At 37.1% G+C, this 14,451-nt stretch overlaps 1 protein-coding gene and 1 long non-coding RNA gene across 8 annotated transcripts in view; one reads left to right on the forward strand and one right to left on the reverse strand.

Moving 5' to 3' along the window:
* Nucleotides 1-14,451, forward strand: part of HIVEP3 (HIVEP zinc finger 3) — an 81,100-nt gene that overhangs the window by 27,555 nt on the left and 39,094 nt on the right. The window contains exon 4 of one of the 7 annotated variants that reach the window (XM_072420848.1): nucleotides 5,184-5,297. The exons of 5 other annotated variants lie outside the window; for them this stretch is intronic. The gene's annotated coding sequence lies outside the window, so the exon portion shown is untranslated. Of the gene's footprint in view, nucleotides 1-5,183; nucleotides 5,298-9,290; nucleotides 9,492-14,451 lie in introns of those variants that run through there. One more of the 7 variants, XM_072420871.1, reaches the window with a different exon arrangement.
* On the reverse strand, nucleotides 11,355-14,394 carry LOC140337253 (uncharacterized). The gene is made up of 2 exons (XR_011922008.1): nucleotides 14,049-14,394; nucleotides 11,355-11,704 (listed from the first exon to the last, which is right to left on the reverse strand). It is a non-coding gene; the product is annotated as an uncharacterized lncRNA (long non-coding RNA).

Consider the following 14,451-nt stretch of genomic DNA (forward strand, 5'->3'; position numbering starts at 1 on the left):
ATGTTTGATATCTATATTATAATTACCCATAGCTGTTGACGTATTTTAACAAAGCTGTCAATTATCGGTAGTTTGCTATTGGTTACGGTTTCAGGTTTCTGTTTGCCATGTTAGTGGGCCTGCATTCAGGTTAAACGATAATGGAAATATGACGGAATAGCAGACGTTGGACGTTTAAGTGGGCAGAAAGTAAAATACACCAGAACAACAGAAAAAGGAGAAGGTAAGAAAGAGAATAGGTAAAAAGGATGTTAGTAATAGATAGAACACAAACATACGTCTGCTATTGTCTGCAGAGTGATACGGGGTGGAATGACTGCAGCTGCTTACATGTCTGTGAGTCACTGTCATACTACTGCACCCTGAACTTCCCCTCATTTCTGACCACATCCACCATCTCCAGTGTGAGGTGGAGATATTTCTCAGGCAGATATAAATAGACCCTGATAGGAGGGTGCGTGGGCGCAGGAGAGAATTGCGGGGGAGGAAACCCAGCTATATATAGGTACTTCCTCTCCACTCACACCAAGCCTGGAAAAATGCAATATACAAAACAGCTTCTGGTTATTTCTTTCTTGGTTTTAGCATACCCCTTATCAGCATTATGTCTGATGTCATCATTAGCTTATCATGGTAGTTTTGTGGTTTTTGCCAGGTAGAATCAAATTATGTCAAATCCGGCTGCAGATGTCTTGTTTTTCTGTTTGCCGGTTTTGTCATTTTACTTATATTGTTACAGTGTGTTTCTTGATAGATGATATAATCGCACATGATGTAGTAGCCGCCATATTTGATTCATTTATTCTGTGCTAGTTCATTACTATTGTTATTAAAATTACACAGTATTTTTATAGCGGCGACATTACCCAGCACTTTACATAGTCATGTCACTAACTGTTTCTCAAAGGAGCTCACAATCTAATGTCCCTACTTCAGTCATATGTCTTTAATGCAGTCTAAGGTCAATTTTGGGGGAAAGCCAATTAACCTAACTGCATGTTTTTGGACTATGGGAAGAAACTGGAGTACCTATATGAAACCCATGCAAACTCCATGCAGATGGTGTCCTGGCTGGGATTTGAACCCGGGACCTATTGCTGCAAAGGCCACAGTGCTAACCACTGTACAGCCCATTACATTAAACATACATGTCAGTCTCTGCTCCAAATGAATGCCAGTTAGTCTTCTGTTTAGGAGCTGAATGTAGCTTTTCTTTTCTGACACTTGGCCTTGCAGCAGGAAGTGCGAGTTATCTCCTTAAAGGGGACACAGACCACAAAAAATCTCAATAGGTATACTAATTATTACCCCATACTATAAAATCATCTTGCAGTCTGGGTCCCTGTTTTGTCTGTGGAGATTTTTTTTGCAAATTATTTTTTTTTTGATACTGGATGTCCAGATTAAGGAGATAAGGAAAATCTCTCCAAAAGGCCCCCCAGCAAAAACTATATGAGGATTTTTGGCACTGATAAATTGTAATGTAGCATAAATAATAGATAATGAGAGCTGCATTTGCATATTAGTTTATTATAGAGCAGATTTCAAGAGTAGCATCATTGTGACACTCTGAACAAGCACACAGCCTGTGAAGCTTGAAAAGTCCAGTCTTTGTCAGTTTTTTGCTAAGTAGTAAGACCATGAAAAGCATTGCAGGTTATAAGCCTACTCCCTTAAAAACCAAACCAACCCTACAGCCTTTTTACTTCTGTTCTCTCAAGCCCATTTAACCTAAACATAATCCCAGACACAAAGGCACATCTACTGGTTTCTATTAAATGACTTTTACATTATGCAATACAATATGTTGATGAATATAAAGATCTGTGACTTCTGCTGGCAATGGTTTCACAAGTCAGAAAGTGAGGCACTAAAATAGAGACTTGCAGGTAGAGAATTCCCTGATTTCTATCTGGTAACATGTCATTTAGATAAAGCGTGGTAAAAACTCTCCAACAGAGCCTCAGAAATCTGTACAAATCTGTCAGAGGATCTAATACTTCTACAAAAGTTTGTGGCTCTACATAAATTCCAAACAATATTATGATCTGTAAACATCTACTGACATCACTATGATTATTATTACACAGTATTTATATAGCGCTGACATATTATGCAGAACTTTACAAGGTCCATAGTCATGTCCCTCAAAGGAGCTCACAATCTAATGTTCGTACCTTAGTCATATGTTTTAATACAGTCTTAGGTCAATTTTTTATGCGGAAGCCAATTAACCTAACTGTTGGAATGTGTGAGGAAACCCACACAAACGCAGGGAATCTGCAAACTCCATGCAGATAGTGTCCTGGCCAAGATACGAACCTGGGACACAGCGCTGCATGGTGCTAACCTCTGAGCCCCATGCTGCCCATATGATTTGCGCAAAGATAATACTATGGTGCTAATGATTTACAGTAAGCACAGGAAAAGAATAGTATATACTTGCGTTTTCTTCTTTTTGGTTTTTCTTGATATGAGTCTTCCAGTAGCTTCAATAGTGGTAGTTTTTAGTGTTTTTATGGGAAAGCAGAATATACCTCATTAACCTTGTGGTAAACTTTCTTTGAACTGGGTGAATCTGGTTTCTGTTAATTTGTAGTAATAATAAAATACTTGATTTAAACACAAAATTACTTATTTAGTTAACTGAAGCCAAATTGTATTTTTTTGGTGGGGTTGGGGGGATTTAACATCACTACCTGACCCTTTGACAGGCTGTCACTTCAGCACAAAATGTGGGGGAAATAAATGTTCATTGGAACCGAGGGTATGTATACCAAGTTGTGATAAAGGTTTTAAAAAATATATATACCGTATTTTCCGGCGTATAAGACGACTTTTTAACCCCAAAAAATCTGTGCCAAAGTCGGGGGTCGTCTTATACGCCGGGTACCAATACTTACCTGCAGCTTGCTTCACGTCCGGCGTCCCCGCGAGTCCTCCTTCATGTCCGGCGTCCTGTGCAGCAACACGAGCCTGCACAGGAGGATGTGAGCCTTGATTGGCTCTCCAGTGGAGAGCCTAATTTTGGCTCTTCACTGGAACACGCTCATTCATTAAAGGAATGCGCCCATTCATTACTTAGAACTAGTCCCATTCATTACTTAGAACTAGTACTGTACTGTTCCTTCTGCCTCTCAGTTCTCGCACAATAGCGAGATCTGACAGGCAGAAGGAACAGTACAATACTGGGCGTATAACACGACCCCCAACTGATTGGTTAGAGTGGGGGGTCGTCTTATACGCCCAGTCGCCTTATACACCGGAAAATACGGTAGTTGAAAAGCTAATTTATCCCAAAACCAAAACTGTGGTTTCACTAGTCAGTAGTAAGACTTGGGGAAATCTCTTTATAGCAGAAGACCTTGCATTATTGGTCCTAGAAAAGTCAAATATCCACACTCATAAGTCACAAATTCAATTTCACACATTTAAAATGATTATTCATTTTAACATTGGATTGCGTACAATGCATGTGGCTCAGAAGTCTGTATTGTTTTCTAATGGGGTATAATCTAAATCCTAGGTAAAGAATACATTGTACCACACTTAAAATGGACATTTTTTCTTGTATGGTATTTGCTGCCATAGTGGGGCTGGGGAGCATGTGCTTGATTAGGCAATGCTAACAATAATAATGATTGTTCTGCAGTTTAGGTATTCTCCTCTTATGCTGTCATGGGAAGGGTTCAGTAGGAACACAAAGGATTGCTATTGTTTTTAACATCGGGTGTGAAAGGGGGAATGCGGTAATGCAGTCTTTTTTTTTTTTTTTTTGTCATCCTGTTCTGTGACTGTCACCTTTCTTCCCTCATTCATCTAGGGTCAATGCCAAAAGTAAAGTAAGGGACACCTACTACAAACATTCAGCTCCTTAGTACCAACCTGAAGGGAACATTGTATAACTTTAGATTTGGTTGTAACAGTTGCTAAGTAGTGTGTAACAAAACACAACTAATATACATAATCAGATACATTCTTTCAAATTTGTGCAATGTTTTCTAATACAAGCATACACAAGAAATTTTTTTTTAAACTAGCAGGGCAGTTATAAAGAAACACATTTATTAACCTTTTTAACAGTTATGGCTGATACACAAAATGTGCTACAGCACTGGTAAAGTGAACTTGTGCTTTGTTCTTAAAGGATTCTCATAGTGCTTTTTTCTGGTTTGGGTCACACGCATGCATGGAGCAGCAGATAGGTACTTCCACTTGGAATGGCAAATGGTATAGTATGGGATACCTGGTGAAGTGTATGTTTTTTTTCTGTCGAAAACTGTTTTTTTCTGACAATCAAAAAAAAAAAAAAATCCACCATCTGCCGCACATACACAGTACATTGTGTTCTCCTGATTTCTTCAGGATGCCGAAAGTGGAGGGTAGAAGAAAACTAGTAGGAATGAATGACAGCACTGGAACAAGTAGAGTGGGCCAGTATTTTATGGGTTTTTATTTTTAGGTCCAGTTACCGTTTAGCAAGCATGTTGAAATGGAAAATCCACAAAATCATATGTATCACGCTATTTTGTTCATTTATAGCTTATCTCCATAATGGAAAATCTGTTCTGAAGAATGTTTCTCCCTTGTTTAAAAAGTGCACAAGCTAAAATAGCATGATTAACCACATAAGATATATGTCTTAGGACTCTATTTATAAAATTGGGAATCTGACATTCCCTCAAACATTCCCTGGTGAGAATAAATTACTGGCATTAAAACACATGGACATTGGGCATTCCAACAAGTCAATGTCGGACTCCCTGTTTTATAAAAAGAACCCCTAGAAAATGCCAAAGATTTTAGGATTCACCTTGTATGTTCAACCCCAATCTTTCTGGAGCATCTTCCTCTGCCAATACTTAGTGTCTCTCTTAACTTCAATTTCTTTTTGTAAGTGTAACTGTACTCATATTTTTTTTTATCATTGTCTATATGTTATTCCCTGAATACTTGGGGGAGATTTGTTTTGGGTTTTCTTTACCTTATTAGTAATTTTGAAAAAAAAAAAAAAAAAAAAAGACTGTAGCCTTTCAATAGAAAGAAGAAATGCAGAAGATGGAAATGATTACAATATACTATAACTATAGTTTTTTTTATTAAGTCTTTCCATTTGATCTTATTGTTAATGAGGACATGTTAACCATTTCAAGAATATGTAATTTATTTCTCTTCTTGACTAGAGTGGCTGCTTCCAGGCTTTATGTTTAAAAGGCTGATTCCTTAGACAACTACAAAGCACTCTTGCAGAGCGTAGCAGCCTGTCACACTCTTTCCATTGACAAAAAGGAGAAGAGGTAAAGGATTGTGGCAAAACTGTTGTAACTGCTTATGTAGATAGATATTTTTTTTAAATACATCTTTTTGTCTTTGTGTTTATTTTTAGTGTGTTGCCTATCTAGGTTTCTAAAGGTGTCCTGTTATAAATATTGTATATGATTTTTAGAACAGGTGTACATATTTGCTTTTAGAGTTCTGAGATTACTCATTTTGAGTGCAGTCTTAAAAAAGAAGCATTTTTCCTATATCTACCTTTACACCCAAAACCCCAGTAAAAGAGGAAATAAGTATGAAAACACGTGAATCATAGCAATTTTAAGAATGTTCTACTTTTCTCATTCTATATATAGCTCTCCCTCGCTTTGTATACAATTTTAGCCCCAACACACCGCATCTTTTCTATGCAATATCACACGTGTTCCTGCCTGAAGCTGCCCTGTTTTTCCCTTAGCAGATGTATTTAGAGATCATATCACTCAAAACTGATTATATATTTCTAAGGTTCTCCTGAGGTAGTGATTCATAAAGGTTGGATTATTGTAATAGAGGTATAAAAATAAAGGCTTTAGCATACATAATTAAAGTGGGTTTGCTACATTATGTTGCTTTCTTTTGCAAAATTTTTAAATTGGACATTTTGATACAGTTTTATTTGTTACCAAAATGTAACAGTTACTGCAAAGTTTAAGGGGCATAAATGGTGGGGAACAACATCAACCAGTGCGCAATTCTGATGACCCCGCAAAAACAAGCCAGCCTATGATTTCATATATGCACTAGTACAATCCCAAAATTGCGCTGTCAGCTTCTCCATATGTTGTATACAAGAAAGCTCAGTTACCCACTCTACGTAAGTGTTGGTACTGGGGACAATGCCCAATGTCGAGTGATAAATGTCCCAGTGGTAGAAAGAAAAATAAAACACATGAGCCCTTGAAGACACAGTTCGGGGTAAGGCTGATAATCGCTCAACACAAGTCTTAGTAGGAAAGGAAACTCCCGTTTCCTTGGTGTATAGCCAAAAAAGTCCAAAAACTGAATTGGGCATTGGATTGGATTATTGGATATTGCAACTGAATATGGAGCTGTACCTACCTGCCTTCTTCTGACATCTCCAATAAAGATTCCTGTTAATGGATTTTTATTGCTTGTTTAGTTAGAGCCTTATAAATATTACAGCAACAAGTGGCCATAGGTTTGTTTTATTTTAATGCTTCAGCTTGATAGTGATTTTTTTTTATTGTAGCAAAGATCCTACAGGTAAATAATAAAGTAATGTCTCCTTGCTTCTTCTATATGGCAGCAATTGTCCATTGTGTGCTACCAAACCCTCCCTCCCAAACCCAAAGTTCACTTGGTTCCACTGTGACTCCTGTAGAGAGGTAAAGGATGCACATCTTTGTTCACAATGAAGTCTGAGAATGAACCTTAAAAGGGTTCTGGGTTTGGAGCTGCCAAAAAACCAGCACACTGCTCTGCGTGGACCTACCTTCCCATATGCTTGAGTTAAAACATGGAAGGTATCAAGGATGTAGCCTTTGGTAGTAGTAAATATGGAAAAAAAGTTTGAAAACTTAAAAAAAAAAAAAATCTGTAAAATAATATAATTATTCTAACACAAAATTTAGAAAAATACTTTAAATTGGTTGACCACACATGCGTATATATACACACAAAAGCAGTCTGGGAGGTTGGTTTACGGCATTACAGTATACACAGTTTTTTACAGGACTGCCTGTTCACAATTTTGGGTATAATTTTTTAAATCACAAGTGATTTTGAGCCCATATATAATTTAAAATATATATATAATATATACATATATATACATATTTTATTTTTCTTTTACTCTGTTTACTATAAAATTAAATTTAAAGTATTTTCAAACATTTTATCAAATTGTATACCATACGAAATCATTTTGGTGAATCATTGAATGATTGGTACACAGAGTGAGTCAAAAGTTACTGGTACACTGCAAACCTTAAAACATGGTCTGATGAACATCAAGTTTTGTGATTGCCCCTTAGCCTAGAAGCTTTGAAGGTGGTGGGACAGTTCATGCACAACCCAACACCCCAAGTATCTTTGGCAGCCTTTAGGCTTATCAGAAATTAGTGCTCTGACAAACCATTTGTTCTGAAGATCTTTGCTAAGTAAATATCACTAGGAATAAAAATGTAGAAGGGAACAAAAAAACAGGGATTGTAAGATTGTTTTTTTTTTTTTTGTTTTTGTTTTTGTTTTTTGGTTTTTTTTTTTGGTTTTTTTGACCCAGTAGTAGTAATTTGTAGGATTGTAGGAACCTTTTGCATGCAAACTTTTCAAAAATTTGTGTAACACTTTTTTTTTTTTTGGTTAGTGTAAATCTAATTTGTTACAGGCTGTTATGTTTAGGTACATGTGGATGTTGGTCAATGTCGATCTCCTCTAGTAGCCTTTGACCTGTAGACTTAAAGTCCGTTCACTGGGTCAGATTTTCCAGGTAATGGATGACATTCTTGTAGAAAAATGCAGAGACTAATACTTGGCTGGATACCAATATTGATGTTTATGGCTATTCGGAAGAAAAAAGGTTATTTGTTGGTATCTAACCCATCTGTCTTGTGTCTATGGTCCCTTTATAGGGTGCTGAGATAATCTGATTGTCCCTAGTGTATGATGATATTCATACCAAATTCACATAATGCTAAACACATAAAAGTTTACATTGTGAGTTATAGCACAGTTTCTATTATTGAACATTTAAAACATTTCTAAGTTTTTTATTGATTTAAAGCCTAATGCTTTTGTTTTTCATGAAATGACCTGGTTGTTACCAATCTATGGCACTGTATACGGTTTTGAATACAGGGGGTTAAGTGGGATCCTGTTGCTATGACAACAGGATGCAGTACGAGTTCTGTGACACTGTTGCTATGGAGACATGACAATGATTCTCCGATTTAGCATCTTCCCTACCTCTCAGGGAGAGCTGCATCTCATTAAGGAGGCAGTATTGTTGTCCTCATTCAACCTTTTGGCACACAACTAGTTAAAGAACCAGGAATAGGGAAAAAGAGTATTTTGTGCAGCCTCAAACCTTCATTATAACCGCCTTGGTTCAAAAGCTACCCAGTGCGAATTCAAACACTCCAAAACCACAATTTAATTCCCCATGCCATCCTTGTCAGAGTGTTTATCATTATATTGCAGTGTAATTCTAGTTAGACATGAATTCCCAAGTTCTTCTTTTTTTCACAATGCCCTGCTGGAATGTGATGTGGAAAGTCTAAAATACATTTTATTTTCAAAATTATACCATGGATTTTCAGTTCGGGTTTACAGAGCTAAGCAAAATTCAAAATATATTTTGTCCAAAGTAGATATTTTTATGGGGAAAATATGTTCTCGTCTAGTTTCTTGATCTTCTTTGTTCTTTCCTTTCCTTGTCGGCACATTTGAAAACAAGTCCCTGCTCACGGTCTAAATCTAGACGGACTGTGTCCATAATATCTCTGACCCCAGGGCAGTGCATTCCCTGCCTGGACCGGTATTGGAATAGGTCCAACTGCTGCATAGTAAGCTGGAATACAAAAGAAAGTGTTTTCTGTTTGTAAACACAGCGATCATGCTGCTTTTAGCCAGTCCCTTGAGGGATCACACTGGCTTTACTCTAGCACCTTTTAAGATTAGACATTTGGACATAAAATGCAAGTTGTGTCTTTGCCCAATTTGTGCTGCCTGAATTTAAATATAAGATCCTGAGCATACATAAATGTCCTTATGTCAGATGCAGAGAGGTTTGTGACTTTAGTAGGACAAAACCAGATATAGGTCATCCGCTTTTCTGCTAAACCAAGCACCCAAATGCAAGAAGCAGGTACAGGTAAGCAGCTAATACATTGGCTTTTTTATTACTGAATTATGTGTTCTGCTTGTTGTTCTTCAAGATTTTGGTAATGGGATGCTTAAATATCCTAAGCCCTATCATCATATCTGTCCATTCTATTTTTCATGTTTACAATGATAGCGTATGTAGGGGAGGTTCATTTGTGTCGATTTTGTATACAGTTTTTGGTATAGCTCTAATTACTATTTTTATTATTTGTTTCATTAGGATAATGATTTTTAAAGCCATATGTATCTCCTCCTGAAAATGCCAAATGCCTGTCGGCCTGTCAAAACATTTTTAGGAGTTACTGACCTGGAACAAGCATATAGCACACAAGGTATCTATTTTTCTCTGGGGCTACATAAGGGCAAATATTTTCCTTCACTTATCTCGATTACAGGAATAGAAAAAAATTCTGACGGGTTCTAGCCTCTCCTAATCTATTGGATTTTGGAAAAATCTTTGGATTTCCCTCATTTTTTCATCAAGTTGATATAAAACACTAGCTAATCACAAGATCATCAGATCCTGGTAGGTAAAAGTTGTGCTTTACATTCCTCAGATCCATAGATCCTCAGCTTCACATTTTTATCCCAGCTTCCACCATTCGTGTAACCAGCCACAATTACTTGTTGGCTCTATATATATGTCTTAGAATAACCCAGTTAACCAGCCAGCTGCTGAACGGAAAGCATTGATAATATCCCATTACATAAATTGTGCAGCTGCAGTGTCTAGATTGTGGGCATGGAAGCCAAAAAAATCCCCCATTGCACTGGCAGTCAGTGCTATGTCTTCAAGCAGCTCAAAAACTCCTAGTTTCCTAGGAATGTGGTTGTGGCGCTGACAAATGATACAACAGGGCATCGATCCCTCTAACCCTGTCAGTGGCAGCCTGAGGGGCAGGGGCTTCCACAGATTCTATAGGTACTCCAGTGCTCAGAGGTAAGTGTATAGCACATTAATACCTTTTAAACCTTTTTTTAATTGGTAATCTTCTCATCCTTGACACATCCTTGATTAGAATAAAGTGCATTTGCAAACAAAAAATGAGCCTCAATAAGAACTGCTCTGTAATACAAAACAAATAACATACCATTATGGTACCAGTCTTAAAAAATGTGAATTTCTTCTGGAGCTGTAATTGATAACATTCAGTCTTGTTACTGAACCACAAAAAATGTACATATTGTGATTATTGCTACTTTTGACTATAATAATATCTTGAGTCTAATAAAGGTCATGAGTACCTTTATTTGGGTATGTACACACTTATACAATGGTCTCCGCACACCCCATTTACCTTGTGTTACTATATTAATCTCAATCTGTTAGCTCTATTGATGTCCTTTTAGAAGCAAATAATTGTGTGCAGTATAGCTGGACCCATTTTCAGTGCAGTTATGATTTAGTAAGCATAATTCCTAAGCAAGACCAATTTCTTGTACCTTCTAAGAATCCAAAAAATCCAGTGAGGTACGTGTTGTTTTAATAGAGGGTTTTGCACTTTATTCTGTACATGCAGTATCCTAGTAGCTCGTCAAGCAGTGCTGAGATGTTTTTACAAAGATTGCTACAATAATGCATATGCTTCCCTCCAGTACTACTAAATCTGAAGTTACTTAAATGAAGGACATTCTGTAATCAGGACAGCCAGCACATTGCCTTACTTGTGGTTACTGTAAGTGTGCAGCATGATAGCTGTGCAAACGCAAGCATGAATGTTTTCTTCTCACAAAAGAAAACATACATTATGAATTTTGTTCTTGGTTCTTTTTCTATAGTCATCCCTAGTTTCTGGGAATTTACACTTGTGGAGGAAAATTGGAGGTGTAGCTCTCAAGAGCCAGTAAGATCATTTTGCCGTTTAACCTACTACAAGAAAAATCATCCACAGTGTGGTTCATACAGTAACATCTGAATATCCTCCTTCTTCCAGCTTTCATGAATCACCCCCACAGGATGTCTGCTGAATTGAAAACTGGAGGTGGTACCCACAGTAACCGGTCAGATTTCAGCTGTTTTCTGTAGTAGGTTAGGAGATGACTGTAGGAGCCTGGCTGCTGTGGGATACACCCCCACATTTTCTTTCTTCCGGTGTTTTAGAATGTCCCTATTATTTTATTACTTCTTGACCCTAGTTTTTGCAGTCTTTAGAGCAATGAAGCACATCATGGAGTGTATGCACTATATGACTATGCAAGGTGAACAGATTTTATTCTGATTTTACTTTTGAATGAGCTTGTTGGGCTCCAGAGCCCCTTTTCATTTCTGAAAGCAAAGCTAAGCTTTGGATTTAGGATTTGGAGGGCCAGGGGGCACTTTAATAAAAACAGAAGGCCATACTGATATGTTCTGTGCATGTTGTTTTTTATGTTTTCCTATAAAAAGGTTTGTTTTTTTGGGTGCGGTTTGGAGGTTGCAAAAGGCTTTCTTTGGTTGTAGTTGGTAAAAATCTATAATATGTAGTATATACAGCGTCCCAGCGTTGTCTGCCACTCAAACTGCTTCCAAAGACTTCCAACCTCTTCAGCACATTCTCCCATATGCCTGTCAAAAAACCCAAAAAGTTGGTTAACTGCAAAGTTGACAAAAGCTAGTCTTGAACTTTGTCTTTGTTTCTCTGACAGCCGCAAACTGACACCTTGTATCCATATTTATTAAAAATTGTAGCAAGCACCTCTTCATTTTTATGTATGTTTTCTTTCAATAAAACAGATAAAAGGGTTAGAGAGTATGTAGGTTTTTATTGCCATCTTAGTCTTATTAGGTTTCCCCTGTTAGGACAGGAAGTGTTGTAAAATCTTTCTGATGGTGGCAGTTTTTTTACTTATATATTAGTCTTTTCTATACCCTTCCTGTAAGTAAAAAACTACTCAATAGTATTACAGACAGACAGAACAACCTGGCATTTTTAAGGCTTCCAAACTCTGTACAAAACTAAAGAAAAAAACATTTTGACTGGAGTTGGACCTAAGCATTCTGTTTTGCTGTTGCGGTTTTTACAAGCCCCTGCCATTTAGATACATTTTAAATAAATCGCATGTTTTTCTTTTTTAACTGAACCTTGGATGACTTTAGACTTTCCACAAGTTACTTTTTTTCTGGATTGTCTTAAGTTTCGTTCTTTACCCTTAAAAACCTGAAATAGTAATTCGGCTAGATATATCAGTTATCGTTTTTAGTAAAACCCCCATATTCCAAAATGTTTCTAGATCTGAACTTTTAGCTTTTTTTCTGTTTTTTCACCTCCTGTTTATTTTATCGGTGTTAAAACAGGACATAAGGTAAATACCCCCCAACAGAGGGATGTACCACATTAAAAAGAATTTTTTTAAGGTTTTTAAGGGAAAGGAATGTTTCTAAACTCTTCTCTGGATTGTATTGCTTTTGTGTTTACATTTTCTTGGTTTTCCCTCACTTCATGTGACAAGTTCCTGGCAAAGCAGGAAGTTTACCGATATTCCCTAAACAGCAGAACCTGTTTATGCTTCATTTCTACTTGTCCATTTTTATTGCAGATGTGTTTCAATAGTGTATATTACACTTTGTTCTATAAAGTTGCAGGTGACTTTTTTTTACAGTGCAAAGTGCATTGCAACAAGCACCAGTGTGAGTGTGCATACATTTCAATGGATTTCAATGGAAAACACATGCTGAAAACACTAAAAACATTTGCCAAACAGCAAATGATTTTCAGAAATAATTCCAGGATTGCTAAATCACCCAGGTTCTCCCTTGATAGTCTATCTTCTCCAGTCTTGGAGAATTTTGATAAATAAGACCCAGTATATAACTACACACTAAAGGAAATCCCCTTGTAATGCATATATCAAACAATGCCCTATCCCTAAACAATCAGAGGAAAATAAAGTCCTACTTCCCATAAGTGGATCCAGACAGGAGATTACTGGTATAGCCAGATCAAAAGAATAAAATTTTATAAAAAACATATACAACATACAATCGATAAAAAGACCATCACATGGCTTAACCTCACTCTTTGTGCCCATATACAATAAAAAAACAACTAATATGATCATGGCATGCTTGTTTGCTGGGTGGATGGTGGGACCAGGCTGTAGTGCGCATATCAAACAACTTTTGATTCACTGACCCAGGAAAAGGATACTGGTTTATGTTTTGCAGACATTACCTTCCCGTAATACCAATAGCACTAATCCAATGGTTTCCATAATACCTGCCTTGCATGCAGTGTGGGACTGTCCCAGATTTTAACATCACCTTGGTGCTTTGCATATCTGTGTGTTTGCTTTGTTGTCCTGCAATCAAATCCCTGAAGAAGCCGCTGCTGCTGCGAAAGTGCAGAAAAAATTAATATGATGGTTGACTTTTTTGATTGCATGTTGTATATGTTAAAATATGATGGAATTTTTATTCTTTTGATATGGGTATGACAGTAATTTTTCCACTTGGGTCCACGAAATCATGTCAAAATAATAAATAAAAAAAAATTATACTCATACTAATATTCTATACTGTAAAATAAATTTTCATGAAAGACAATGTACTGCTTTTAGACATAAATACAGGTATTTTCTATTGAATGCAATACAAAATAATTTGAAATTCCCGCCACTCCCCCAACGCAACGGCTGCACATACCGACATCACCGGGAACTGCCGGGTGACTCATCACATGCAGAGGACGCCGGCCGGAGGAAGTGAGAGAACGGGGATCACGACGAAAGACGCCGGGGGACCAGCTAAGTCTCTATTTATCATTGTTTTCCATTGTTTTAGCTACCCCAAGTGTGTATCGGGGTTACTGCTTTCAGCAAAAGCTAACAGTCTATATACTGGTGTCTGTACAGCCTCCCTTCTTCTAGTTGGACCTGTGAAATCTGCTTTCTCACCATCAAGTGAGACTCACCAGTGTCCCTAACCAGCAAAGCAAAAGCTTGTCCTCCATGATTCTGCTGCTGGTGATCGCCGGCAGCAGAATCATCCATGTTACATGGACTTTAAAGAAAGGGTCGTGTTGAAGGTTCTGCTCTTGCTTTTCACTTTAGCAACAACATCATGGTCTGTGTTATATTCTTTAAAAGTACCTACAAAAAGAATGAACAGAAAAAAATGTCAATTGCTACTTCATAAGAAAATCAGACAAAGCTCAATATTTGGTCCTAGTTTAAATTATTAATTCATGCTTGCATTTTAAAATAAGAATAGCAATACATTACAGATTGAATACATTTTTTACCTTTTTAGAAAAAAAAAAAAATGGGTTTACAGGAAAACCCCCGGTGAATTTAAAGGTACACTACAGTCAAAAG

Source organism: Pyxicephalus adspersus, chromosome 1 (genome assembly GCF_032062135.1).
Source record: "Pyxicephalus adspersus chromosome 1, UCB_Pads_2.0, whole genome shotgun sequence".
NCBI lineage: Eukaryota > Metazoa > Chordata > Amphibia > Anura > Pyxicephalidae > Pyxicephalus > Pyxicephalus adspersus.